The sequence below is a fragment of the Equus caballus genome, chromosome 15 (genome assembly GCF_041296265.1).
Source record: "Equus caballus isolate H_3958 breed thoroughbred chromosome 15, TB-T2T, whole genome shotgun sequence".
In the NCBI taxonomy this organism is placed as follows: domain Eukaryota; kingdom Metazoa; phylum Chordata; class Mammalia; order Perissodactyla; family Equidae; genus Equus; species Equus caballus.
In genome coordinates this window covers 59,630,867-59,658,190 of record NC_091698.1, presented here as the reverse complement: position 1 = coordinate 59,658,190, position 27,324 = coordinate 59,630,867, and the positions used below count along the sequence as shown (strand labels likewise).

At 37.8% G+C, this 27,324-nt stretch overlaps 1 long non-coding RNA gene across 2 annotated transcripts in view; it reads left to right on the top strand.

The window, feature by feature from the left end:
- The window catches only part of LOC111768100 (uncharacterized), a 63,815-nt gene extending 46,593 nt beyond the window's left edge, over window positions 1-17,222 (top strand). The window contains exons 2-4 of one of the 2 annotated variants that reach the window (XR_011426442.1): window positions 9,294-9,407; window positions 10,537-11,047; window positions 16,516-17,222. This is a non-coding gene — a long non-coding RNA (uncharacterized lncRNA). The remainder of the gene's footprint in view (window positions 1-9,293; window positions 9,408-10,536; window positions 11,048-16,515) is intronic. The other variant, XR_002800162.2, reaches the window with a different exon arrangement.
- Window positions 17,223-27,324: the final 10,102 nt, after the last annotated feature.

Genomic DNA, 27,324 nt, shown 5'->3' with positions numbered 1-27,324 from the left:
AACTGCCTTGGGTAGAATCTCCAGCACTATGCTGAATAGAAGTGTAAAGAGTGGACACTTTTGTCTTGTTCCTGATTTTACGGGGAAATCTTTCACCATTAAGGATAATATTAACTGTGCTTATTTTGTAGAAGCCCTTTATTAGGTTAAGAAAGTTTCTTTCTATTTCTAGTTTTTTGAGTTACTTTTTTCTTAAGGAGAGTTAGATTTTTGTCAAATTTTTTTCCCTGAATCTATCCAGATAACCATGTGGTTTTTGTCTTTTATTCTATTAATATGTTGTATTACAGTGATTGATTTCTGTATGTCAAAGCAATCTTGCATTCCTGGGGTAAATCCTATTTGGTTATGGTGTATAATCCTTTTCATATGTTGCTAGGTTCAGTTTGCTAGTATTTTGTTGAAGATTTTTGCATCTATTTTCATAAGAGTTGTCTGTTTCTGGTTTTCTTTTTTTCTAATGTCTTTGGTTTTAATAATTCTGTCCTCATGCAATGTGTTGGAAAGTGCTCCCTCCTTTTCTGTTCTTTGGGAGGGTTTCTGAAGTATTGGTATTAATTCTTCTTTACATATTGGCTGGAATTCATCAATGAAGACTTATGAACCTGGGCTTTTCTTTTTGGAAATTATTAAATTACAAATTTAATCTCTTTATCTGTTATACATCTATTCAAATTTTCTGTTTCATCTTGAGTTAGTTTTGGTAGTTTGTGTCTTTCAAGGATTTTGTCAATTTCATCTAAGTTATCAAGTTTGTTGGCATACAGTTCTTTGTCATAGTCCTTTCTAATCCTTTTTACTTTGCAAGATCAGTAGTGATGTCCCTCTTTCATTCCTGAACTTAGTAATGTGTATCTTCTCTTTTTTTCTTGGTCAGTTTAGGAAAAAGCTTTGTCAATTTTGTTGAGCTTTTCAAAAATCCAACTTTTTGTTTCATTGATGTTCTAAATTGTTTTTCTGTTTCATTTCATTTCTATTTTGTTTACTTCTGCTTTAATCTTTGTTATTTCCTTCCTTCTCATTGCTTTGGGTTTAGTTTCATTTTCTTTTTCTAGTTCTTAAGATGGAAGTGTAGGTTATTGATTGAGATCTTTCTTCTTTTTGTAATATAGGTGTTTACAACTGTAAATTTCCCTGTGAGAATTGCTTGAGTTGCATCTTGTAAGTTTGGTATGTTGTGCTTCATTTTAATTCGTTTCAGAAATTTTTTAAAATTTCCCTTGTGATTTCTTCTTTGACCCATTAATTATTTATGCTTGTGTTGTTTAGTTTCCACATATTTTTGAATTCCCCAAATTTCCTTGTTATTGATTTTCTAATTTAATTCCATTCTGAAGAACTTATTTGTATGAGTACAATCCTTTTAACTTTATTTAATCTTGTTTTATAACCTAGTGTCAGATCAATCCTGGAGAACATTCCTTGTGTACTTATGAAGTAGGTGAATTCTGCTGTTTTGGAGTGAATTGTTCTTTAGATGTCTTTAAAGAATTCCTTTAAAGAGTTGAAGTCTTATAGAGTAGTCCCCCCCTTATCTGTAGTTTCACTTTCTATGGTTGCAGTTACCTGTGGTCAACTGTGGTCTGAAAATATTAAATGGAAAATTCCAGAAATAAACAATTCGTAAGTTTTAAATCGTATGCCATTCTAAGTAGCCTGATGAAACCTTGTGCCATCCTGCTCCATCCTGCCTAGGCTGTGAATTATCCCTTTGTCCAGTGTATTCACAGTGTGTACCCACCTGTTAGTCATTTGGTAGCCATCTCATTTATCAGATCGACTGTTACAGTGTTTGTGTTCAAGTAACCCTTGTTTTACTTAATAATGGCCCCAAAAAGCAAGAGTAGTGGTGTTGACAATTTGGATACGCCAAACAGAAGCCATAAAGTGCTTCCTTTAAGTGAAAAGGTGAAAGTTCTTAATTTAATAAGGAAAGAGAAAAAAAAAATCACATGTTGAGGCTGCTAAGATCTATGGTAACTTTTATTATAGTATATTGTTATAATTGTTCTATTTTATTATTAGTTATTGTTGTTAATCTCTTACTATGCCTAATTTATAAGTTAAACTTTATCATAGGTGTGTACGTATGAGAAAAAACATAGTATATACAGGGTTTGGCCCTATCTGTGGTTTCAGGCATCTACTGGGGGTCTTGGAAGACATCTGCAGTTAAGGGGAAACTACTGTATATCCTTGTTGATCTTCTGAATAGTTGTTCTATTGATTATTGGAAATGTATTGTTTAGGTCCCCAGCTAGTATTGTTGAATTGTCTATTCTTCCCTTCAATTCTGTCCATTTTGCTTTATGTATTTGAGGCTTTGTTCTTAGTTGTATATATGTTTATAATTGTTATGTCTTCCTGGTGGATTGATCCTTTCATCATTATAAAGTGTCATTCTTTTTTTTTTTTCTTGAGGAAGATTAGCCCTGAGCTAACATCTGTGCCAGTCTTCCTCTAATCTATATGTGGACCACCACCACAGCATCGCTGATGAGTGGTGGTCCGTACCCAGGATCCTAACCTGTGAACCCTGGCTGCTGAAGTGGAACGCACTGAACTTAACCACTATGTCATGGGGCTGGCCTCTAAAATGTCATTCTTTATTTGTATTAACATTTTTAAAGGCTCTAATTTGTCTGATATTAGTACAGCCACTCCTGCTTTCTTATGGTTGCTATTCACATGACGTATCTTTTTCCATCATTTTACTTTCAATTTATTTGTATTTTTAAATCTAAAGTGTGCTTGCTATATACAGCATATGGTTTTTGTGTTTTTTTTTTAAAATCCAATCTAACATTCTCTGCTTTTGATTGGATTATTTAATTCATAAACAGTTAATGTTATCAATATGGTTGGACTTGGTTGGAACCAGCATCTGCCATTTTGGTTTTTATTTTCTTTTTTTAAGGAGGATTAGCCCTGAGCTAACATCTGCTGCCAGTCTTCCTCTTTTTGCTGAGGAAGACTGGCCCTGAGCTAACATCCATGCCCATCTTCCTCTACTTTATACGTGGGACACCTACCACAGCATGGCTTGTCAAGCGGTGCCATGTCCGCACCCGGGATCCGAACCGGCGAACCTGAGAATATGTTATCTTACATGACGTAAGTTAAGGATCTTGAACTGGGGAAATTATCCTGGCTTATCTGAGTGGATCCAATGTAATCACAAGGGTCCTTGTTCTACCCCTCTTACTCCATCTTGGAGGGGTTAGAATTCTTAAGATTGCATGCCTTCTCTTAATCTGCGAAACTAGGCTGAGTGCTGAGAGCCTCCTGTTTGTTTTTCCTAGGGAAGTACCCCAAAATGCTTGAGTTTATGTGTCTTCTCCCAATCCTGCAGTCAGGCTGGCTTTCTGCACATGCTCATTAGCCATCTGCAAAGGCTCACATTCACTGTCTGTGGAGTGCACTCAGGGAGCTGGCCACAGGATGTGGGGGACAGAGGGGCAGTGAGGTGTGGTACAGAGGATTGGGGATACTAATGGGCCAGCTGAGGGGTCCACAAGGGAGGCATCCCCAGTGGCTCATGGGCAGATTTCCTGATGGAGTCTGCAAAGCAGTTAGTAGGATCCATGGCCCTTTGTTGAGTTGCAAGCCCTGGTTGCCGTAAGTCTTTGGCATTCTTCCCTGATCCCAGCCACTCAGCCATGCTGATCCCCTCAGTATTCTGGGTGGGGTGAGAAGGAGGTGGGTAACTTAGCGTCCCACACGACTAGGGAAGCTGGGCACTCATAATCTATGCTCTCACATTTTCCTATGGGAAGGATTGAGGACTGAGGGGGTCTCTCTTGGCGCTAAGCTGTGCCACCACTGGGGAGAGGCGATACAGGTAAAGTGAAACTGTTCTTTTTACCCTCCTGAATGAGCCTATTCTTTGATTTTTTGTTCCAATGATGTGCTGAAACTTCTCTGCTGAACTTCTGTCCTCCAACAAAGATAACTCTCATCCACGGGCGATTGACAAAATCAGTGCACAGTGAGGAGATGATGATACAAAACTATTCTGCCATCTTGTTGACATCACCTACACTAGTTTTTAAATATTTCGATTATCAGTCTTTAGGGGGGTGAAAATATAGTCTTTAAATTACTACTATATGACTCTGAGTTTGGTTTTCTTTTTTCTTTTCAGATAGCTAACAAATATTTTTGCTGTCTTCCTGCTATTTTAGCTATTTTTATAGTACGCTCAGCAGTTAGGTTTGGTTTAACCCAAAAACATGTCTCAAACTGAATAAAGTCATATTTGCCTTTTAAGCCAAGGAGTCTTCCTCATCACACAGAGTGCCAGAGTTATACCTTCCTCCAGCTGCTCCTGTTGTGAAGGAGGCTATAACTTCACAGGAGCTGTTAACAATTCTAAACATAGTGCTAAGGAAATTCATTTTACTCCTCTGTTGGGAGGTGCTGGTGGGGGTAGGGAACCAATTAACAAGGAGAAAGGGGGTAATTATTAAGTGCATAAAAGTTTCCCAAATCAAATTAGCACTTAAACACAGAGGCATATGGACTTCTCATCTTTAGATGTATCACACCTTCCCTCTTAAAAATGCTGCAATGTCTCCCTGTTGAGGAGATTCAATGTGAAATTGCAGAGGATTCCCATTCTTACTAGAAAAGGAAAGCCCTATTAGTAAATTCAGTAAATTTGATAAGTCTATTAAATTCAATCCTGGGAATTACCCTTTTTATTATGTTTTCTCCTGTATTCTTCTAAATGCATTTTAGATAAACATTTATAGGTTCTTCTCTTGGCTGTCTCATTCTTTCTCTGGTTTTGGAAAACTTCTTCACAGGTTATTGTAACATGAAGCCTTCTCTAATTATTTAGCTTACTCCTTTCTCATTTGTCTCTAAGTGATAATCTGAGCCATTGTTGTAGAGGTCCTTGAGAATTTTCCCTCTTTCCTTAAATTTCTGCTCTTTGCAGCATGTTCTCAAAGTCCACATTATAGAGCAACTTCTGTACCTATCCCCAGGCTGTTTTGTTGTAGTTGGAAAATGTTCCCCAAATAATTGCTATAGGACTGTGCTTAGTGCTAAACATTTAATTAATCTCTGCTGTTGACATACTTTCTTCCAGGCTTATAGCTAATGACTTCCTGTTGGATTGGAACAAACACGTGACTAGATCTTTATTTGCTTTCTTGAGTTTTGGAAAGTAAGGGTTCTCTTCTGCAAAGTTCAAATGTCTTCTGAGGACTTTTGGGCTGTCAGTGACGCAAATTGTGGTTATCTAATTAAAGTCTCTGAAAAGCAGGTCTTGAGATCCTATTGTCTTCTTTAGATATTTAAGTCATCTTGGATCAAAAGCTTCATTTTCATCTTTTTTGTAACATGACCATCTAGTAAGATTACATGTATGCCTTTTTTTTTCTTTCAGCGCCTGAACTACAAATGATCAATTTCTTTGCACTCCTGTAATAAAAATATCTGCAAGGAATGTAGCTGCAAGGGGAACTTTTCTCACCAGCCTTTCTCTGCACTACTGCTGCAGCTGCTGACTTTGTCCTGGTGTTTGGAGAAGCCCCTATTAGCCCTCCCCACAGCATACTGACTCCTGAACTAGTCCTGTTCTCCCTTCCTTCCAATGCCAGTTTTTCCTGGGGAACCCCAGCGGTAAAAAAAGGAAAAGTGAGGGATGTATGATAAGGAGAGTCTATCCAGGTACCACTGAGCTCCAAGCTCCTGTTGCTCCTTGGACCTGCCTCCAAGTGCCATGTGAAGCCTGGATTATCACCATGATACTTCTCTCCCTCCCAAAACCATCCCTATTCTTCACCCCATCATAAGCTCCACCTAGTTTCTTAACACCCGGAGAGACTCCTGTATTCCTTGGGAGCCTTGCAATTGCAAATTAAATGACTCAAAACAAAGTGATAAACAAAATTGGGTGTTTAATTTACTGTCACAGGACTGAAAGATCCAGGAGTATAGGGCTTCAGGCCAGTTCAATCTAACTGCTCCTATTGTGTTATTTAACATCCACCTCTCTCCAACTCTATATGCTTATTACAGTAGTCTTAAAATTCGACTGTGGAACTTGGCTAAGCAGGCTGCTTTCTCCTTTTTAACATGCAACGGCAAAAGAACTCACTTTCCCCTCAGTCATTGCCCTACGAGCTCATCTGCCCTCACCCACCAGCCGGGGAATCTCCATATTCTCTGCTTAAAAGACAAGAAAGAAATGTGTTTGGGGCATAACCGAGTTGAATTTCCAAATGTATTTTCCTACAGAAATCTTTTGCTTATTTCCACTTACTTAAGTTCTGCCTTGTTCCAAAATGATTTAAGGTAAAAAGAAACAGTGTTGTACATGGCAGTGAGCTTCAAAGTACTCCTGAAAGTGTATTTCAGGTCTTTATAAGTGAAATAGATTTCTGTAGCTGGGCTGGCCCAAGATCCAATCACCATTTTTACATTTTCTCTAAGGGACCTGCCTCCCAAGTGAGAAATGATTTGCAAACGGAATCTTTGAGCACAATCTGCCTTGAGTTATAGGGGACTGCCTTTAATTCCTTTTCATGTCAATGGCTAGCCGAATCTCACTGGGCCTTCTACGTTAGATTTTCTCATTATGTTTGTACAAATGCTTTGTTGAATCAGCACTTGGTCCCATTTCTTTCAAGCCAGATCTTTAGTCCAGTTGAATCACACTGTTTGGTTTTCTAGCTAGCTCGCTACTTCAGTCCTGAAATTTTGTACATCTACAGCAGCGTTAACTAATCTTTACTAGTGTCTATGTGCTTTTTTCCTCTAAATATAAAATACATGAAATATATATTGTCCAAATGCCACCAGTCTTCATCAGTCTGGGGAAATAATGAGTTCACCTTAGAATTTACACTCGAATCCCACTGAGACATTGTCCCACCCACTCAAGTAGGAACTCAGCATCCCAGAAACTCCCCTTACTGCTGCCACCCCATTACCCTAAAAGGGTTCTTGGGAATTGCTAGGGAGTATTTTTATGTGGGTTCATAGAGTCCATGTCCACCAGCGATCCATTCTTCCACCAGATTTATCCTTTTTAGGAGAGCGGCTTCTGGAGGTAAACTACCTCGGTTATCAGCTGCGTGACCTTGGGCGAGGTGCTTAACTTCCCTAAGCTTCAGCTTGTTATGCGGGAAGTGAGGATTGTTTTAAGATTAAGCGAGAGAATGCATTTGGAGTAGTTGGAAAGTGCCTGACATGTGTTAAGCCCTCCATAACCATAGCAACTTCTACTGCGTCTTCTCTTTTTTAAGGTTCCTGTCCTGAGTGCTAGTATAGGATCCTTAAAATCTGCACATCCAGGGGGCATCAGAAGAGTCCTCAGTGCCATTGTGTATTCATCACAGAAATAGAGAGAAAGCCCCTGCTCTCATTTGGCTCAAGTGATTTCCTTGGGGCTGGTTGGGGTCAAAGTAGTTCAAGTTTTCTTGTATTTTTCAACTCACTTCCAGGCTCTTATGCATCAGAAGCGACCTTCTTGCAGACACCCTTCACCTCATGAAAATCAGTCAGGAGGACCCAAAGCCTCAGTGGAGATAAGGGTGGGGACTAAAATCTAGTCCAGGCACATAACTTCAGTGACCTTGCTTTACTGTCCGCCATGACCTCTGCGTGCAGAAGGAACCATTTTCTCCATTGCACTTTCTACCCTTAATTTCTCTTAATTTTAGTTGTCTATCTATATTAAGTGAATTAGTGGACTGAATCCATGTAATTCAAATCTAAATCTTTTATGTTCTTTTGCATGTACACAGACACTTCAGTGTATTTTATTCCCTCAGTCCTACAATGCATTCTGCTTTGCCTTCAAAAAATGATATTTAAAAACAATTTAGTTAAGCAAAATGACTTGATTACTTTTATAACAAAACACAAGTGACAGTAAATTTGGTAAATATATATATATTTTAAAAACTATTCGAACATTTTAAATTTAGAATAATAGTTTTGACTGGCTTAATGTTTTATTTATTTTAAACCATTTCCAGGATATACAATATCTTATTTTAAAATTATTTTAAGATCACAAGAACAAGCTAGACCCACCAGAAATCTTTTAAATAACTTTCAATATCTTTTCAATAGTGGTAACTAGCCTCTATTGAAAATATTTGGACTCTGCTGTAATTTTTGATATCTTATCAATTCAGAAAGGTAGGGGAGTGTAGTGTCATGATTTTGTGAGAGGGTTGGGGCCAGTTTGCCTAGTTTGAATCCTGGCTCTATTCTACAGTAGCTGTATATCTTGGGCAAGTTATTTAACCTCTCCATACTTCAGTTTCCTCATCTGTAAAATGGGGATAATGGTAGTCCAGAGGTCATAGGATGGTTGTGAGGATTTAAATAGTTAAGTATGTTAAGTGGTCACAGTGCCTGGTACATAAGCACTCAATAACTGTTGGCTATTATTGTTAACCACATCAAAAATATCGGACGAAAAAGCACATTATTTTGACTCATTTAACAAATATTTATGGAGCATCCAACTATGTGCCAGGAACTATGCTAGATTATGGACTAAAATGCAATTAAGAGAAAATTACTGCCCTCAAGGAACTAATAGTCTCATGGTCTGAAATTTTCAGATGATTGCCTCCATTAAATATTTTGTTTTGGAAAACAGCTACCTACGTTCACAAACCTAGCTTATGAAAGAGAGAGTTATTTTGAAAACAAAAAAAGGTATCTCCTGGATAAATGAAGAATTTTTGAAATTATATTCAATAATATTTTTCTTTTGTTTGTCCAAAATATCTAGATTTCAGGCAAATATGACTATGTAAACGGATAGCTTTAGTGGGATCCCAGTGTACAGGAAGAGTTCATGCAGCTGCAGAGAAAGTTCTAGGCTTTTATTCTCCTAGACTTCATTAAAATAATTTTAAAATTAGCCTTCTGAAGATAAACTAAACTAATTTCCATTTTTAATGTAACATTGTATAATTAGCATTTTCCCATTTGTTTACCATTTCCGTCCTTCAAAGAATAATAAGGGTTATTTAAACTTGAGCGATACAGCTAAGTTTAAACAACTAAGAACAATACTTTTCTATCTTTCACAGAAAATACATATTATTTTCTTGAAATTCAGCATCATCAACAAAATTCTTAAAATGACACAAATTGGGAAATAATTGAGCTTCCCAATTATCATTGAAAATTTATGAGAAAGACTTCTAGTCAATCTCTTGGGGTAAATGGAAGTGAATTGACAGCAAAGGATGCATATGTAGGTTTTGAAGAGAAACTGACCTTGTACCATTCTCTCAACCTTTCCTTCTTAACAGATGAATGTCTTTTGCTGCGTCAGTGGTTTGAAGTCAATAACCATTGATACTCTCCTTTGGGACCTCTTGTGCTTACAAAGGCAATATTTTGGAATGAGGGCACACAGTCTGCTGGTGAGTAACTAAGTATCTCTAATGATGGTAGGAAGAAATGTTACTTTGAAGCTCTGAAATTCAAAAGAATTATTGCTGCTCTGTTCTTTTTAGTAGTTATTGAATAATAATGGTGCATAGTTCCCCCAAACACTCAAGAAGTAAAAAAAGGTTATATCCAATAAGAATTAAAAAAATTTTTTTTTCTATAATACATCACTCTTGCTGTCTTTGGAAACAATTTAAAACTGCTGACCCTGTTAAGAGACTTGATACAACAACACCTTTTCAAATGAACCTGTTCGTTTATGTCTAGGTCAGAAAGATATGCAGAACTTTAGTTTTCAGCCCAAATATATTCTCAGATATAAAATGTGTTTTACCATTTCATCATCCCTTGCCTTTGGAGTCCTTAGTACCTGGTTGCTTGCTTGGTCTGCGTAAGTGATGAACATTGGCCACATGGTCAGTTAAAATCTGCTGCCATGTGTGGCTCACAAGTTTTGGCCTTTCAATAATCACTTCCTTACTCTCTTGTCCTCACATCTTCCTAGAGGCTACATAGAATTTAAGAAAAATCATAGAGGATTTGGATAGCTCCTCAATCTTTGTCACTGAGGTCTTAGAGTGTCACCACACCTTGGTGTCAAAGACAGCTGGACTGGATAATTCTTGAGTCTAATTGCACAAGGCAATTTTGCTTTCATCATGAAGGTGTAAATCCTGGTTCCAAGTAGAAACTATTGGAGATGCTGGTGACCTCCAGCTGGGCTACAGGGACCTGGAGATATGGCCATTGAATATGAACTTGTCTGCTTTAAGGTCTACTTTTAACTTTGGGTAATTTTTTGCCAAGAGGAAGAATGATTCCTGTAGCTGACTATAAAGTGTGTGGTTAATAGCTCTCCTTGCCTCAAAAGTGCATTTTTATGATACAGGGTAGAGTTAACGTATAGATCGTTTCACCCTTGCTCCTCATCTGTCCCCCGAAAAGCCTCTTATATTGAAACAAGTGGAATGAACAAAACCTGATTAGATGAGACAGCTGCAATATGCTTCTGCAGCACCCTGTCAAAACATTTGTCACACTGTATTGTAACTTCTTTTTTTATATGTCTGTCTTCCTTTCCATACTGTGACCTTCTTAAAGCGGGGATTATGTTTTACTGCTATTTCTTCAGTGCCTGGCACACGTTCTGTCACATAGTATGATATTTAACGTGCAATAAGTGAATGAACAAGTGAAAAATAAATGAATGAATGAGCAAATCTGGAGTGGATCACTTCAGGAAATATTTTGTTAATGTGTGCTACAGAGATGTCTCTTAAATCCACCTGGAAAGCATGATGTTTCTCAACCCTGTCAACAATAAATGAACAATAAATGTAGGACATGCATATGGATGCTGACAGAACCAGTTGCTTGAACCCGGAAGAAACATGATATGACTGCAGAGCGTGAATGGTTTTATTTCGCAGCCATTGTGTTTTTCTAACAGCTAAGTCCTATCCAAAGTGAATATATTTTCTCCTAATATGAGAGTTGGTTTCTGAGTTTGATTAGTATGAAGCAAGTCCACAGAATCTGACTACCTTCTGAGAAGCTGATAGAATTGAGAGCCTGGATTAAGAAACCTGCTAGAAACCTGACTGAGTAGCCAGTGAGTATCATTCAATGTCTATGTATTTCAATTCGGAGTGTTTATAAACGCACTGATTTTACAGGTGCCTTGTATTATTTATTTCAAATCAAATTAAAATCGTGAATTTCCTTTGATAGAGTAATTTAGTTTGAATCACATATACAATGACATTAATAATAACTGGAAACAGATTCTCAATAAATATGTGTGGTTACCCCTATTCATTATGAGATTTTGTCATGTCGTTGACTTTTCACTTTCTTAAGTGAAAAGACCAGGTAATGGAACTTAATCTGATTGATTTGATTGGTTCAGTGGTTAATATATGCATGTGTTTATAAGGCTCTGTAAGAGACATGCTCAAGGTCAAAATAAAACTTGATTAGTTAGATAAACTGTCTTTTTGGAAAAATTTTGTTTATCCCCTCTTGAATCCTATAACGAGCATATGCACATAAAACTCTCTGTTTAAGAGATAGGGGGCTCTTGAGACCAATTCTGTTCCTTTGACTGATTGAAAGGAAACCAACATATATCGAGCAACTGCTCTTCACCAAATGCTGTGCAAGATGAACAGATAGAGGCCAGACTGTGTACTAACAGACTTTCTGCCTGCAAGCGGGTGAGCGCCCTGCTATGCTTTTCACAAAAGGTTTCTCTCTGTGTCGCATATAATGCCGGTTTATTCATTAAACAAATATATACATACATATACTCACTATATATACACATAAAAATCTTTATTGAGTATACGGTATACGTAATCCAGATTTCAAAGATTCCAAATCTCCTTAAATTAATTCATATAATTAATGCAATCCTCATGAAATACCAACATTTTGAGGCATCTGATAAAATAATATTAAATTTAAGTAGGAAGCATTAATATGTGAGTCTGTTCTTAAATCCAGTGAAGCTTACATTTAGTTGGGAGAGACACAAACATAAGCAAACATGTAAGTAAAATATACGCATGATGTTTAGATGGTGAAAAGTGCTCTGGAGAAAAGTTAAGCAAGAAGGTGGATATGAAGGTGGTTATCTGTGGGGCTTCAGTTTTAAATAAGGTCCACAGGAAATACCAATGAGGTAAGTATTATTATTTTCATGTTGTAGAAGAGAAATTTTACATTTCCAAGATATGTGAGCGGCTATGTGAAATTCAGTAGCGTTTCAAAAAGAGTTTAATTTGGGTATTTGAGATATTTAAATTAAAACAATAATACAACCGTCTTGAACTATAAAATCAAACCAACAAAATATAACAAATGTCTTTCATAATAATTAATGGGGTGTCTATGTTAAACAATACATGGGTCAAAAAGAAAATCAAAACTTTGATTGTGTAATGTTTATAAAATAAGGAAAATGAAAACAATAAGCTTCGGTACCTATGGGACATATCTGTAGTGATGTATGGCACAATTACCATAGTCTTCAATTCTTACACAGGAAAGATTCACAATAAATTAATTATTCAAATCAAGATTTTAAAAAGGATCAACAAGTAGGAACTAAGGAAAGTAGAAGGAATAACAATAAAATGAAAGCAGAAATTTATGCATAATAAACAGAACTTATACATAAATCTAAAAGATGATTCTTTAAAACTGCAAATAAAATAGCTAAAATACACAAAATTAGAAATAAAAGTGAGGAAATAAACAACTGCACATAAGGGAGAAATGCAATTAGCTATAAGTGATTATCTTACAATATTTTCTCTACTTCTATTTTAAAACCTAGACAAAACAAACATTTTTATAATAAAAATTTCCATATATTACTAGAATTTACTTAAAAAGATGTAAAAAACCTAAATAGTCCAAAAACCAAGATGAAAATTGAGAAAAGTGTTTAAGTTATTCCCCACAAACATCACTCTCAGAAGATTTTACAGATGCAGTTTTTCAGATACTTTAGAAAGAAATAATTCTAATTTTGCTAAATAATTTCTATAATATAAAAAAGGAAAGTTTAAATTCATATCAAAACCTCCTAACAATAACAGAAAGAGAAAAACAAAACTGACTACTGACCACTTTGTTAACCCCTGAAAGCAAAACTGCAAAACAAATTATGGCAAGTATTTTAATATTTGAAAAACTAGTGATATAATTTTCCATATTAAAAGGTAAAGGAAAACGATATGATCAATTTAATAGATGATAAAAACGTAGCTCTTAAAAGCAATATTTAAGGGCCAGCCCCATGGCCTGGTGGTGGAATTCTGTACACTCTGCTTCAGTGGCCTGGGTTCGGTTTCTGGATATGGACCTACACTACTTGTTGGCAGCTGTGTAGTGGTGGCGACTCACATACAAAATAGAGGAAGGTTGGCACAGATGGTTGCTCAGGGCAAATCTTCCTCAGCAAAAAAAAAAAAAAAAAAGAAAGCAATATTTATTTCTAATATAAAACTTATAAAAATATAAAATAGAAATGCAAACTTCCTTATCATGAGATAGATATGTGTCTTAATTCAAAAGCAAGCATCAGGCTTAATATTAAAGCACTAAGATATTTCTGTTACCATCAGGAGAAATAAAAAGATAATCTTATATATCATTATCATTTATTATTCTTTTGAAAGTGCAGCCAGTACAAAGAGGCAAAAATGAAATTAGACTTATAATTTATTATTGGAAAGTATGGGCCAATTTTTTATTTTGTAAATGATAGCAATATATATCTGTAAACCTAAAAGAATCAACTAATAACTATTATAAAAAATAATTTAGTGAAATAACATTAAAAATTAATAACTGAAAGTTTCCTCTTTACTAAAACTATCAGTTTGGAAAAACAATGGAATAAAATATGTAATATGCAGTATCTTGGAATAATAATTAATGTATAGAATTTATGTGAAAAAAACTTTAAATCTTTTCTAAGGGTAATGAAGTATTAAATGGAGAGAAAAACTTACTTTGGACAAGAATAATCTATGCTATAATAATGTATATTTTCTTCAAATCTATACATTTACTGTGCTCCTTTTAAAATACCAGCAGGATTCCTTTTGAGAAAATTTCTAAAGTGATACTAAAGTTCACTTGGAAAAATAAATGGTAAGATTAAATGAAAGATTGAAAATAAGAAGAGTAATGAGGAAAAACAAGCCCTATCAGATATTAACATAAATTATAAATCTAGAGAACTTGAAAGAGTTTGTTACTGATTTAAGAATAGACTGAAGAATGTGGAAGGAGAAGTCCAAATATGCGAAAATGTAATACATGATAAAGGCAGAATTCAAATAAATGGGAGAGGGAATGGATTATTTAACAATGTTCAATAAATTGGCTTAACATCCGGAGAACTAAAGTGAGGGTTCTACCTCACTTCCTCCCCTAAAATGAATTCCAAACGGATCCAACGTTGTAACGTACAAAATAAATTCGTAACAGCAATGGAGTAAAACATTAGGATATTGCTATAGTAAAGGCCCTCTAAACATGACACAAAATTTGGAAGTCATGAAGGGAGCCTGATAAATTTAAGGACACAGATTAAATCCAGGGCCGGCCCGGTGGCGCACTGGTAAAGTTCGCACGTTCCGCTTCTCGACAGCCCAGGGTTCACCGGTTTGAATCCCGGGTGTGGACATGGCACTGCTTGTCAAACCATGCTGTGGTAGGCATCCCACATATAAAGTAGAGGAAGATGGGCATGGATGTTAGCTCAGGGCCAGGCTTCCTCGGCAAAAAAGAGGAGGACTGGCAGTAGTTAGCTGAGGGCTAATCTTCCTCAAAAAAAAAAAAAAAAAATTAAATCTTTCAGTCAAAACAAAAATTGAAGTGAAAACAAGAATGACAGCCATAGGAAAAAGTAATTGGAAAAGCATATGAGAAAGGGCTAATTTTATTTTTCATAAATTAATAAGAAGAATGGCTCAACCATATAGAAATATGAACAAAAATGTAAAGAAGTAGTTTACTAGGATGACCATCACAAACATTTGTAACAACCACAAAAAATTTGGAAACATCTAAACATCTATCAGTTATGATTCAAACAAATAGTAGAGTATACTGCACAAATTTTATTTTAAAATGAGGTAGATTTTTTTTAAAGATATGGAAAAATATCCAAACTACAATGTCATGTGAATCAGTAACCTAAAAGTACACACAGATTTATTTCACTTGTGAAAAAGCAGAGAATTTCTAATAGGATATTCCTGTTATCACTGTTTGCAATAATGTTCACTTAATGCAAAGCGTAATGGGTCTATTCTATGATAATGGTTGATTATTTCAAAAGTCATCAAATTAAATAAAATTTAAAGTGAAAAGAAAAGGGAATAAAAAACTTGCAATGTACGTAATTAAATGCAGTATGTTGATTTCCTGTAGAAATGATATTGTGTTAATATTTAAGAGTATTGTGTGAATTTAACATTTTGTTTTGGAGATACTTAGTTTAAAATACGGGATTCATGGGGTAACTTTATAGTAGACCAATATGAAACAAGTAAAAGCTAAGTTATTCAGTTTATTATTCCTGTGGAATAGCAAATGATTCCAACGCCATATTCTAAAGGTAAGTATAAAGAAGCTTTTTTTCTCTGAAAAACAGCAGCCTTTTACAACTTGTTTTTTAGCTTCATGATAAATTTCCTACAGCTGTTCTTCTTTCAGAATAAAAGAATAGTTATCTTAAACCTCTCGATAGTTGTACCAGTTTCATTTTAAAGAAAAAAATATATAGTATACTTTTTGTTCAATTTCTGAAAGTCGCTAGAGAAGAAAACTGCTTCTCTTTTGATGGTTTGCCTGTTATTCATCTTTGTTTTCAAAGTTTTAAAAAGTTATGAGTAATGCTTATTCCCTTCTTCTTTGTAGGAATATTATTTAAAGAATAATCTGCGTTTAAATATAAACCAAATATAAACCAGAGAAATATAATTCATTCAGCCATTGAATTAATAATGATTTACTAAGGGGTCCGGCCCATGGCAGTGTTTGAAGTTCCCTGTACTCCGCTTCAGCGGCCAGGGTTCATAGGTTCAGATCCTGGGTGTGGACCTACTCCACTCACCAGCCATGCTGTGGAGGCATCCCACATACAAAATAGAGGAAGACTGGCATAGATGTTAGCTCAGGGCTAATCTTCCTCAAGTGAAAAAAGAGGAAGATTGGCAACGGTTGTTAGCTCAGAGAAAATCTTCCTCAGCAAAAAAAAAAAAAAAAAAGAAAGCAGAGAGAAAAATAATATTAATTTACCAAGAACTTGAAAACTAATTGATCACCAGCTAAATTTTACTCTTTTTTCTTTTCTCTCAAACCACTTTGTGTAAAGTCACAGTTTAATGAGCAAATAGGAAATTTCACTGAAGAAATTATTGTGGTAATTCTGTTACTAACAGCAAGTCCCAGAGCAGTTTCAACCATTTGAAGTGGTTTCTATTCTTTCATAGATTATTTGGAATTGGTTTATTATAACCTGGTGGGATGACTCTGTTCTTTCATTTTCTGCCTAAGGAACCAGGAACCCAGTTCAGAAGCTGTCATCACTCTGAGGTGCTGGGCTGGCGCTGGGAGACCTGCCGTTCTCCCAACTGTCTCTCTGACTTCAGATGAGCATGGATGCCTCCAACTTGAATCTAGGGTCACAATTCTTTGTCTAAATTACCAAAATCTTGGAAATTGAAGGTTAATGTTTTGACCTTGAGGAATAAAAAATTTTGACAAAATGAAGTGAATGTCTTTATCTGAGGGAAGAAATCTTCCTTGTACCGTGAGTGACACTGTATCGCCATTTTCCAAAGAACATGCTCTGAAAACGAATGTCTCCAGATGTTCAGAGCGATGTGGAAAAGTTTGATGGGAGAAATTAGTTTGCAAATATCTGAGTTTAAAAAGTTAAACAGTTAAAACTTTCTTTTTAGTAAAAGTCATCCCTAGGGCTAATTTGTATTCGAATGAAGATGGTGAACATCCCAGAGGGGGATATATCCCACGCTTAGCTGACCATGGAGACTCTTTTTTCACCTATAGAACATCTGTTTAGTAGAACTCAATTTGGGTAACACTGATGAGAGCATATCTTCAGACGTTTTTTAAAAATCACCTTAATAATTTGACTTTCAGCAAAATCTCCTGCTATATTTAAATAAATTTATACTTTAGAAAGTTAATCTATGGTATCACCTTTTATTAGTCCGAGAATTACACATTTTATGGTTTTAGTAAGAGGCTTCACAACTGACTGATGGACTGACACCTTGGAGTCACTGAGCAAGAACTCTGTTGGCCAAGTTGCTGTATTTGTTTGAAAGAGCTTTGCTAGCCATCAAGGGGGGCTGGGCACACCGGCTGAGCCTTGCGATGTTCTGTGGGCCCTGCCCAAATTTTTAGCCACGCAGGCAGTCTGGGAGTGGCAGCTGGCTCTAGAAGCCGCGCGATGTGCCCACCCGCAGGCAATGACTATTTTGGTTACTCGATGGGCAGATGAAAAAAAGGGAGGCATTTTCCCATGTGAATGTCTAAATGATAGATTATCTACCAGTATTTTATTATTTTATCCAACAGATCAATTTAATTGTGTTCTTTTCTCAATTTCTGTGATCTGCCACTCTCAGTAGCTGTCTACAGAAACTTTCACTCTTTACTGTGTCTTATAAGCAGCAAATGGGAGATTGGCTCCTATTTATAAAATTTCCTGGATTCTAAAAACGTTTTTGATATGAAAAGGAACAGAATTTCCATTATGATTGAAAGAAGCAGAAGGGATATAAATGATCTAAAGCAGGTCTGTAAGTGCACTTGGTGACTGTCTATGTGACATAATTTCAGGGATCTCACAAGACTAAAAAGTGGTGTGTAAATATTCTGTACTACCTACTGGGGTCTCATCTCTTTATCTTAAGCCCTTTGATGGATGTTAAAATGTGCACAGGCCTTCGAGTTCTCAGTTAGATACATAAACATATTAAATATTGAGAATTTCTGGTGAATTGATTTGAGTAGGGGAAGGGATTAAACAGACAGCAGGAGGATTTTGGATAGCTAATGCTGGGAGCAGGGGAGAAGGACGTGGAAGAGAGAGGCTGGGACATCAGACACAAACAACTCCCTTTGCTAAGTGCCAGCTCTGAGTATCTCACCGAATCTCCTGAAAAGGAAAAACTGGCCAGTAGTTCCAGTGTGGGTACACTGAAGAGCAGATGGCTCACATTTTGTCAATTCTTAGTCAGAAATGTGATACGTTTTTAAAATTTGGGGATAGGGTCTGAGAAAGCAAAGCATCTTTGCCAACACACCACTAAAAATCTCTCACGGATCTTCGGCTCATTTTTACTTGAAGCGAGGCCAAAAGTCTGAAACACAGTCATCCTGGGTTGCCTGAGAAGCTTGGGTTTTGGATTCTCCGAAGGCAAAATCTCTGCCCTCATCCAGAGGATCTTCCCCTGCCTTCCTCTTTGGTATCTACACCCCTTGTCATTGAATTTGTGGAGGGGGCACACGGGAGGGGATTCTTGTGCTCTAACCCCAGGCATTTGAGACATAGCTGGTGCCTGCAGCTGTTGGACCTTTATAAAACACACGGCATGCTGCCTATCACCTAGGTCATTCTGAGAGGAGGTCAATAGAAACCCATGCTGTTCTTTACTAAATTTGTGCCTTTGAATTTGTAGTTATCTGTTGATTATATCAAAATGTTATCGGTCTAATCTTTAGCTTAAATGTTCCATATCCCATGTATTATGTTAATTCATTTTCTTCACTATGATCACTTCTCAGAAGAAAATCATTAAGGATTGGATACACACAAACTAGGTTAGCAAGCTTTTCGAGCAGGACTTTTTAGTTGCTTTATAACACCATGTTCGTAGTAGCTTAGGGTACGGAAACTTGGCAAGAATCCAGTCCTATTCATTTGGTTCATAGATGAAGAAGCTAAGGTCTAGAGAGGTGAAGGGCCTTGCCCAAGGCTTCAGAGTTGGACATGAGCACATATCTTTGAGCTCCAGTCCTCATGACATCACACTGCCCTCGGTATATCTTTGGACTGACTTATCCTCACCTCAAACACAAAAGAGAAAACGTTTCCCTTAAAATATTCTAAAACATCAAGTACTTGTCATAATTTTTTGGTACCACAAATCGAATTAAAATATAAGAAACAATCACACTTTGATAAAGAAAGATCAGCATTAGCTTGTTACTACATGAAACATTATTGTAATTCATTTGGAAGCTGAAAAATTATTTAAAATTTATTGAAGGCAGGAAAAACAATTGCAGATCCACAAAATGCAAGTTGTCTTGAAGAAACATAAGGTAGGAATTCAAAGAAAAGACATCTGCTTATGTTAGTCCCTGCTTACTCAGCTATCTGCTACCTACTTCTACTAATGAGCTTGTTTTTACCATATCCCTCTCTGCATCTTCTTAGCTTGACAGAACCTTATGAAATAAGGAGGCTATTATCCAATAAAGTCTTGCTCAGCATGAACAAAATAATTCTTTAACTAAACTCCACTGTCATGTGTATTTCACAGATTATCTTCATTTTTCCTGCCATGAATATGATCTTCACTGCTTTCAAATCTCGTGGTGATTCTCTTGGCTTTTTGCAGCTGACTCAGAACACATTCATTCACCTTAAACCCAGCTCACCTTGCTTAACCTCTTTCCTTAATATTCTACTCTGAAGTAGCCCTGGGACTTGAGGTATCCTGGGTGAAGATGTTTTGCGTAAAGAGGAGGATAGATACAGGAGCGTGCTTTAAAAAATTTTAAATTTATATTTTTCTAAACTAATATTCCATATTGCAGGTTGGATGCCCTGGGGGAAAATATTCAGATTGAGATCTTTTTGCAAAGGAAGTTTATTGAGAGTGCTCTTGGGAATCACACCTGTGAGAATGAAGAAAGTAGGATGATTGACCTGCAGTGTAGGCACCAGGAAGCCCTCTGCTGACCTAATGGGAAGATCTGGAGTGGAATGGCTCTGTGGAGTCAACCCACAGGGAGGAAAGAGAACTAGGCCTTTATACTCCCATACTGACCAATATTTGGATGTGAGCTGCCTCCAGAAATTGGAGCGGTGTGTGTGTGTGTGTCCATGATCTAGGAGAAGAAGCCTTTCTTCAGCTTACAGAGCCTTCCTCAGCTCAGCTGCTAACACTTGCAGGAGGTGGGAGAATGGATGGTTCAGTCCTGAAGGTTGATCTGGACACCACAGCAGCCACAACAGGCCACCACTTGCCCTGCTCCGATCCACAAGCTTCATATAATACTCTCTAGGAACGGCTCCTACTGGATCTTCATGTGCTTTTCCTAGAAAAATTGCAAGAGGAAGGTTAGTGGGGTGACCTCTAGCTCTAGCTGCTTCAGTTGGTCTCAAGGCTACAACTTAACATCTCTCTCCTCTACTAACCATTCTAAATTCCACTTACCTTTGGCTAGCACCTCTGCTAGTCTAGCTGGCTCACTTGCTGGGATAACTCAGCCCCTAATCTCTGAGGGGTCTGAGCCCCTAGTCACCATGTTCTTCATGGTATGTGGCTGTGAATTGTCCATTTACGATCAAAATGGTGCCAGGGAGTACTGAGAGGCACTGAGAAAGAGCATCTGGGTGCCAATATGTTCTTCCGTGTCTTCACTGTGTAACAGTGGTCCTACTTCTTTCTGATGAGCAGGCCAATTATCCCTGCCAAGATGTGATTCCTTTCCTGGCTAACTGGTCTCTTAGTACAAGAAGCATAAGGTGAATGGGGAGCACTAGCTTAAAGTTCAATGGCACCCTTGCTGTGTCCCATGGTGGAAGCATTCCTATCTGGGAACCAGAAGTTCTAAACCTGCAGAACCCAGCATTGAGAGGAAGGGAAGAATACATTCCTCAAGTGGGTCACTGAGAGTGAGAGTAAGCTGGGTCACTCCTGTTTCTACCCTTTGGTTCCTGGCCCCATGTGGTATACCTATTGGGTAGATAGCACCATTAAAAGGTCATTGATTGAGCATTGTACAACATTCTGGAGGGATTCCTCATTTTCCCAGGGCATTATTTGAAAGTTCCTGCCTCAGCTATGCCTTCATCAGGCCATTTGATTGATCTACCAGGTCAGCATCTTCCAGATGGCACAGTAAGTGCTGGGACCAGTGGATTGCCTGGTTATGGGACCGCTGCAATGTAGGATCTTGTGTCAGTAGATCAAACACTGTGTAAGCTCTTGGAGAGTGAGGCTAAATTAGGGCCTGCAGGCAGGAAAGGCAAACCCATACTTGGAATATATGCTGATTCTAGTAAAGTTGAGTTGCTACCTCTTACGGTATGAAGAAAAATCCAATCTGATCAACCAGCCAACAAGAGGCTGGATAGTCTTCTTGAGGGATGGTGGCATATGAGGGGCTCATCTTTGGTCTCTGTTGTTAGCAAGATGGACATTTGGCAGCAGCAGTATCTAGATTAGCCTTAGTGATGGGACTCATGCTGTTGGGCCCATGCATCAACCTTCAACCTTGCCACTAGGGCTACTCAATTCATGCATCCTTTATGCCAATACTAGGTGGTCGATGACAGAAGCTGGCTGATGTTAACTGGTCAAATTTTTCTGTCTTCTTGGTTGTTTAATGCTTTTTCTGAGGTGGATGCTCTCTGATTGATGTTAACATGGGATCAAAGGTTTCATACTCATACCTACTCTCATAGATCCATCTATATGCCTGTTTCTTAGACTTCCTTGTTTATGATCATCCAATTTTTATCTCCAAGGGCCCTGTTCCACCATCAAAGCCAGTCTTCCACTATCCATGAATCTTCATATATTCTAACAGCAGGGAACTTCTCTTTCCATATAAAGTGGATAACAAGGTTCACCACCCGAAGCAATTGATTACTCCCAACAACAGCCATCCAATTCCATAGTCTTTATAATTATTATCTTCCATGTTTTTTAAAGCCTGAGATATTGTACCCACAATGCATCCCCTTCCACCACCATCCTCTCTCAATTCACTATTAGTGAAAGTTTTAACCATTCCCCCATTACTGCATGCTAGAGCTGTCTATGTTCCATCTACCACTGGTGATGACATTTTTATTGCTAACTGATTGGCAGGTGATTCAGCAGCAAAATCCCATTTTGTAGATTGTTTCTTTGAGTAACTCCTGGCACCAATTATTGCAGGTTGGACTCTTCCAGAAAACAGCTACTGAGAAGATCTCCATGCAGAAAGTTTATTAGGTTGTGTTGTTGGGATCAATACTCATGTTGGATTGAAGCAAGAAGGATTGTGCAGATGGAGATGCTGAAATGTGATGCTCATGAGAAGGTCTCAGCTGATCTCACAGGGAGCTCTGGAGTTCAGATGGCCCTTCAGAGTTGAATCACAGTGAGGATCTGGACCTTCATATACTCTAATAGCTCGGTCATTGAATGCCAGCTGCCCCTGGGAAGGAGGCAACTTTGGGTGAGGCAGTTCTCTTCAGGCCAGGGAAATTTCCAGAAAAGCACTTAGCTGAGAGCTGCTGGCCACCTAGACTCTTAGCACCTGGCGGCAGGGGAAGGAGGATCAGTGCTTCAGTCCTGAAAGGTGAATGGGGGATGACAAATCCCGGTGCTACACCATAGCATGCACTATATTGTTTACTGCATAAAATTTAGAAAACGCAAAAAGTGTGAAAAAAGGCAGATAAAAGTGGCTCCTAACACTATCACCCAGCTTTGACTACTGTAAACATTTCGGTGCGTTTCTTTCCCTCCTTTTTCCTAGGTATCTGTATTTCTTACATATTTGAAACTATACCAAAACATCATTTCATATGTTGCCATATTAATTAACATGATATAAGTAATTCTTCTTATTGACAAAGACAATTTTTATATCCCTAGTTTTAGTGACTTTAAATATTTCATCTTGTCTATGTACAAAAATTTACCTAACAACTTCTCTATTATTAGTTGTAGTCTCCTATATTTTGCTAATATTAATAATATTGGTATAAATTTAAATTGTTGGTAATCTAAAAATATCTGAAAGAATTCTCTTCCTTTTTGTTAATTGGAAAGTTAACAAATCTTCATTGGAAAGATTCTCTCAACATTCCTTTCCTGAAATTTTGGGATTTATTGTGGGAAAGAGAAATTATAGCTGGGCCTCTTGCTTTTTCTTGTGTTCTTATTTTAATTCCGCCACTTAACAACTCTGTGATTTTAGTCTAGTCACTTAACTTTTCTGACCTTAAGATTTTACGTCAGTAAGTGTGTAAGCCCTGCCCTTCACTCTTGAACATTTATTGTGAAAATCCCAAACACTCTATTAGTGTGGAAGGGATAGTTTTACAGTCATGTCATGTCTAGGGATAAAAGAATAGTATGATGGGGAAAACTAGACAAAAAAACAAAGAACCTTGCTTTTTTCTTTCAAACTGCATCCCAATTTGCCTAATATTAAGATCATACAAATTTTGCAGAGAAACGAGGAAAATGCAACTCATTTATTTTGTTTCAAAACAGACAGGGGCTGTGCCTACGTAGCAACTAGCAAAAGATGGAGGAGGGCAGGTTTCAGCTCATTGTCCAGATGCTTGCTGATATTCAGTGTAAACAAAACAGCTGGGTGGTTGACTGAATCTCCCATTCATCACCAAGATGCTTGGCCTTGTGTGGACAAAATTGCAAGTTGGTGATGGGGAGGACAAAAATCCATCTGGACAGAAAAACAGAATTATGTGTGATTCCAGTCCCGTATGTTTGAATGTAAATGTCTCTCTTTGTGTTCTCATAGTAAGTGAGAATCTTAGGCAGCCTATTATAACAGCAGGGGCAGCCATAAAGACAGTAATGATGTAAATGATGACAGGATAAATAGTCTTCCATCCTATTGCGGATAATCAGAGGGGAGCCTTTTAACATAGAGTATTCAATGAACGTTCCCAAGTCTTTAGTTATTTCAGCTTATGCTTTTTCAAACCATGGTCTCGCCAGAAGGCATAATCATTGTAATTACTAGAGGAGAACCCATAGGCCTTGTGTCTTTTCATGCTATCTCAGAACAACAAGACTGGAGACCCCTCAGGATGTGATGCCGATGAGCTAAAAATGCAAGCCCTGACCTAAGACTTGAATCAATGCGTCCAGATTCCAGACTGGAATGGGATTCTTAGGGGATTTGGGCTCATTTATCCTCTGCCTACAACCACACAGAGAGTGGAGGAGAGCCAGGTATTTGTCTAAACAGAGGAGGAGATAAGTTTTCTCAGTCCCTCCTTCTTCTTCCTTCTCTTCTTCTATTTATATAGCTTTGTTGGAACTTTGGAAATGTGATTACTTATTTAAAAAATGAATTTATCTAGGATTATGATCGACCAGACATTTATCAGGCAATCTGTCCTTTCCTTTGAGATTTTTCATCTGCACTATATTTGTTATAAATATAAATTAACACGAAATAATTTGAATTGAAGCACAATGTAACATTATCATAAGTATTTGTTAATCATTCAGTGCATGCGTGTCTATGTACCAGGTACCCAAGAATCTACAAAGTGCTTAGAGAAATCATTCCTGGTACCTGCTGTCTCCTTATCTCTCGTTTACTCCTCAGCCTCTTGCAGTATGACTTCTGCTCCCGTAAGTGGATTGAAATTTCTCTCGCCAAGGTCAACAATGACCTCTTTGTTGATAAATTCAGGAGACAGTCAATCCTTATCTTATTTGATCTTTCAGCAGCATTCCACAATGCTGATTAGTTTCTTCTTAAAAAGTCTCTTCCCTGGCTTCTGGGATACCACGCTACCTGGCTTTCCTACCACTCCTCTCTGGTGCCTCTTTCTTTGGTCCTTAGCATGTCTCTCCCTCCTCTGCCGGTACCTAAAATGTTGGTGTTTTACAGGGTTCTTCTCCAGGATCCTTCCTCTCCCTTTTCCTCCCCTCTTCCTCCTTGCCTCTCTCCTCTTCTCTTCTCATTCTACTCAACATCCGAGTAAACAGAGCCATTCCAATGGCTCTGCCATTCCTAATCCTGTATCTACCATACAGCTCCTTGTATATCTGATTGTTCTTAAATTGATGCTTTCCTCTGAATCTTCACACCTTGACACCAGCCCACATATCAAATTGGCCCTTGTCTGTCTTGATTTTGTTGTCTCACAGGTACTTCTCTTTTAATATAATCAAGGAAAAATTCATCATCGCCTCTCACAAATTTGACTCTCATCTGTTTTGCATTTTTCACTGAATAGTAGTAATATGCAATCCAGAGCATAAGCCAGAAATATGTGTGGCATGGCTAACTCTTCCTTCTGTCATACTCCATGCATTTAACTAATCACCAAGTTCTATGAAAATGAACTCAGAAACATTTAAAAATGTATTCACATGCTTCCTTTCCTCTACTAATACCCTAACCTATGTTTCAACATTTCTCCCCAGACTATCATGTAACTCCTCATTTAAGCATGCAAAAGTTGGAAGAGGGGACAGACACAGTGCATTTTTAGGAAGAAAGTCTTAATGCTAGTCAAACTGGAACAAACAAGGGTCCATAGGATGGGCCATAGCATTTCTTCCCATTTCTCCTGTGATTGCCTTTCAGTTCACATAGAGTTGGCTTCAGTTGGAAATTTGAGAATCTCTCCCACTCTGGTCTCTTCCTCTCCTTTTTCCTCTCCCAGCCGTCCCTTTGGCTCTTCTTCTGGACCCTCAACTCAATTGCTTTAAATCTCTCTGGGTTCTGATAACGCCTCCCATTTCCATCCCATCAGAGTAGCTGTAGATCCTTACTGTGGCAGATGGAGATACTTCTAGGTATTTCAGATGCTTCAGACCATAAACTAGACAAACACACTTTTGTCAGCATTGAGTACCTCTCTTGGCATAACTTTTCTGTATTAATATACATCCAAATCTTTCTCTTTAGGATTCAGAGGGTGAAGAAAGGAGATGTGACTTCAGTATTCTGTTAATGGTTCTGCTCACCTCTTGATCTGCCCCTGTTCCATATTCTCTCCCTTCGGCAGTCAGAGTAAGCCTTCCAAAAGCCAGGTGCAATCATATCACTTCCTGCTTAACACTTCCGTGTCTTCCCATTACCATTAAAATAACCATCAACTTCTTAAAACAGAGGACCTGTCCACTTCCTTTCTTACTCCATTTCTTCCTACACCCTCTCCTCCCTCTCAGTCCAGCTAAACTGGCTTTTTTCAAGCTTTAAGTCATCTAGTACTCTCTTGTTGCCGGTCCTTTGCACATGCTGTTCCCTCTGTTCAAACACAGATTTTGGAATCATTACCATCTCATTCTTTGCCTTAAAGTGTTCTTTCTCTACAAGCAGATAGATGAAAATGTGAATTTGAGTCTCATAGGGGTATTTGTTTATTTCCTGTTCTTTGTTTTGTTTTGTTTGTTTGTTGAATCCTCCCTGGCTTCCTGTGAATAAGAAAAGAGCCTCCTGCCTAGGGAGTGCTATCTTTTCTTGTGCCTCTCTTGGCTGACAATTGTCTTCAGGTCGAGGGGGGCGGGATGTGATTTCTAGTTGGGGCCATGCCAGGAGGTCTCCCCGTTGGGGGAGTGAAGCCCAGGGCCCCTCCGGTGCCGGTGCAGATGAGGACGGCTGCAGGGAGCTGGGAACTGGTATCTAATTTTCAGTGTTGGTGTTACAGAGACACGGATGAGGGACTGTTTCAGCATAAGGAATTAAATACCTGTCAAGATACTCTGCAGCATTAGTATGGAAAAAAAATTCACTCCTAGCAGTTTTCTGGGCTTACATTCAATGACTCGTTATTGGCATCATTATTTAGTAGGAGAATTTCTATCAACAGACTTGATATATCTCTGGTTCCTAATCTAAATGTTTTTTTTCCTTGTTAGCAAGAAGGATGTTATTATCTGTTAGATTTGATGGTGGAAGCGAAGCAGAAGGAAGCAGAGGATATAAAATTGTGAGCTCAAGCAGTAACAATATTTAGGAAAGGAAACAATCCCAAGAGAAAGAATTGGGTAAACTTGATAGGTTTTCTGATTTAATTTCTTCACAAAAGTATTTCTACATCCCTAACCAATTTCATTTTCTCTCTACCACCCTATCTATGGTACGCCTTAAAAAGCACATTAAGTCTTAAAGAAGCAGAGTGGGCACAAGGGCCACTACTATACCAATATTTTCACTGGTTTTAGAAATGATCCTCGTAATTTTTCCCAGAATCATGATGGGTCTGAAGGAAGTTTGCAGCAGAAGACAAAATAAGAGACACCTTTTTACACCTAGGGAATGACTTATTTAAATCCTTACTTTTTTTTTAAGCCATGCTGACCTCTTTCTGAGGAGGTGTCGGAGCAT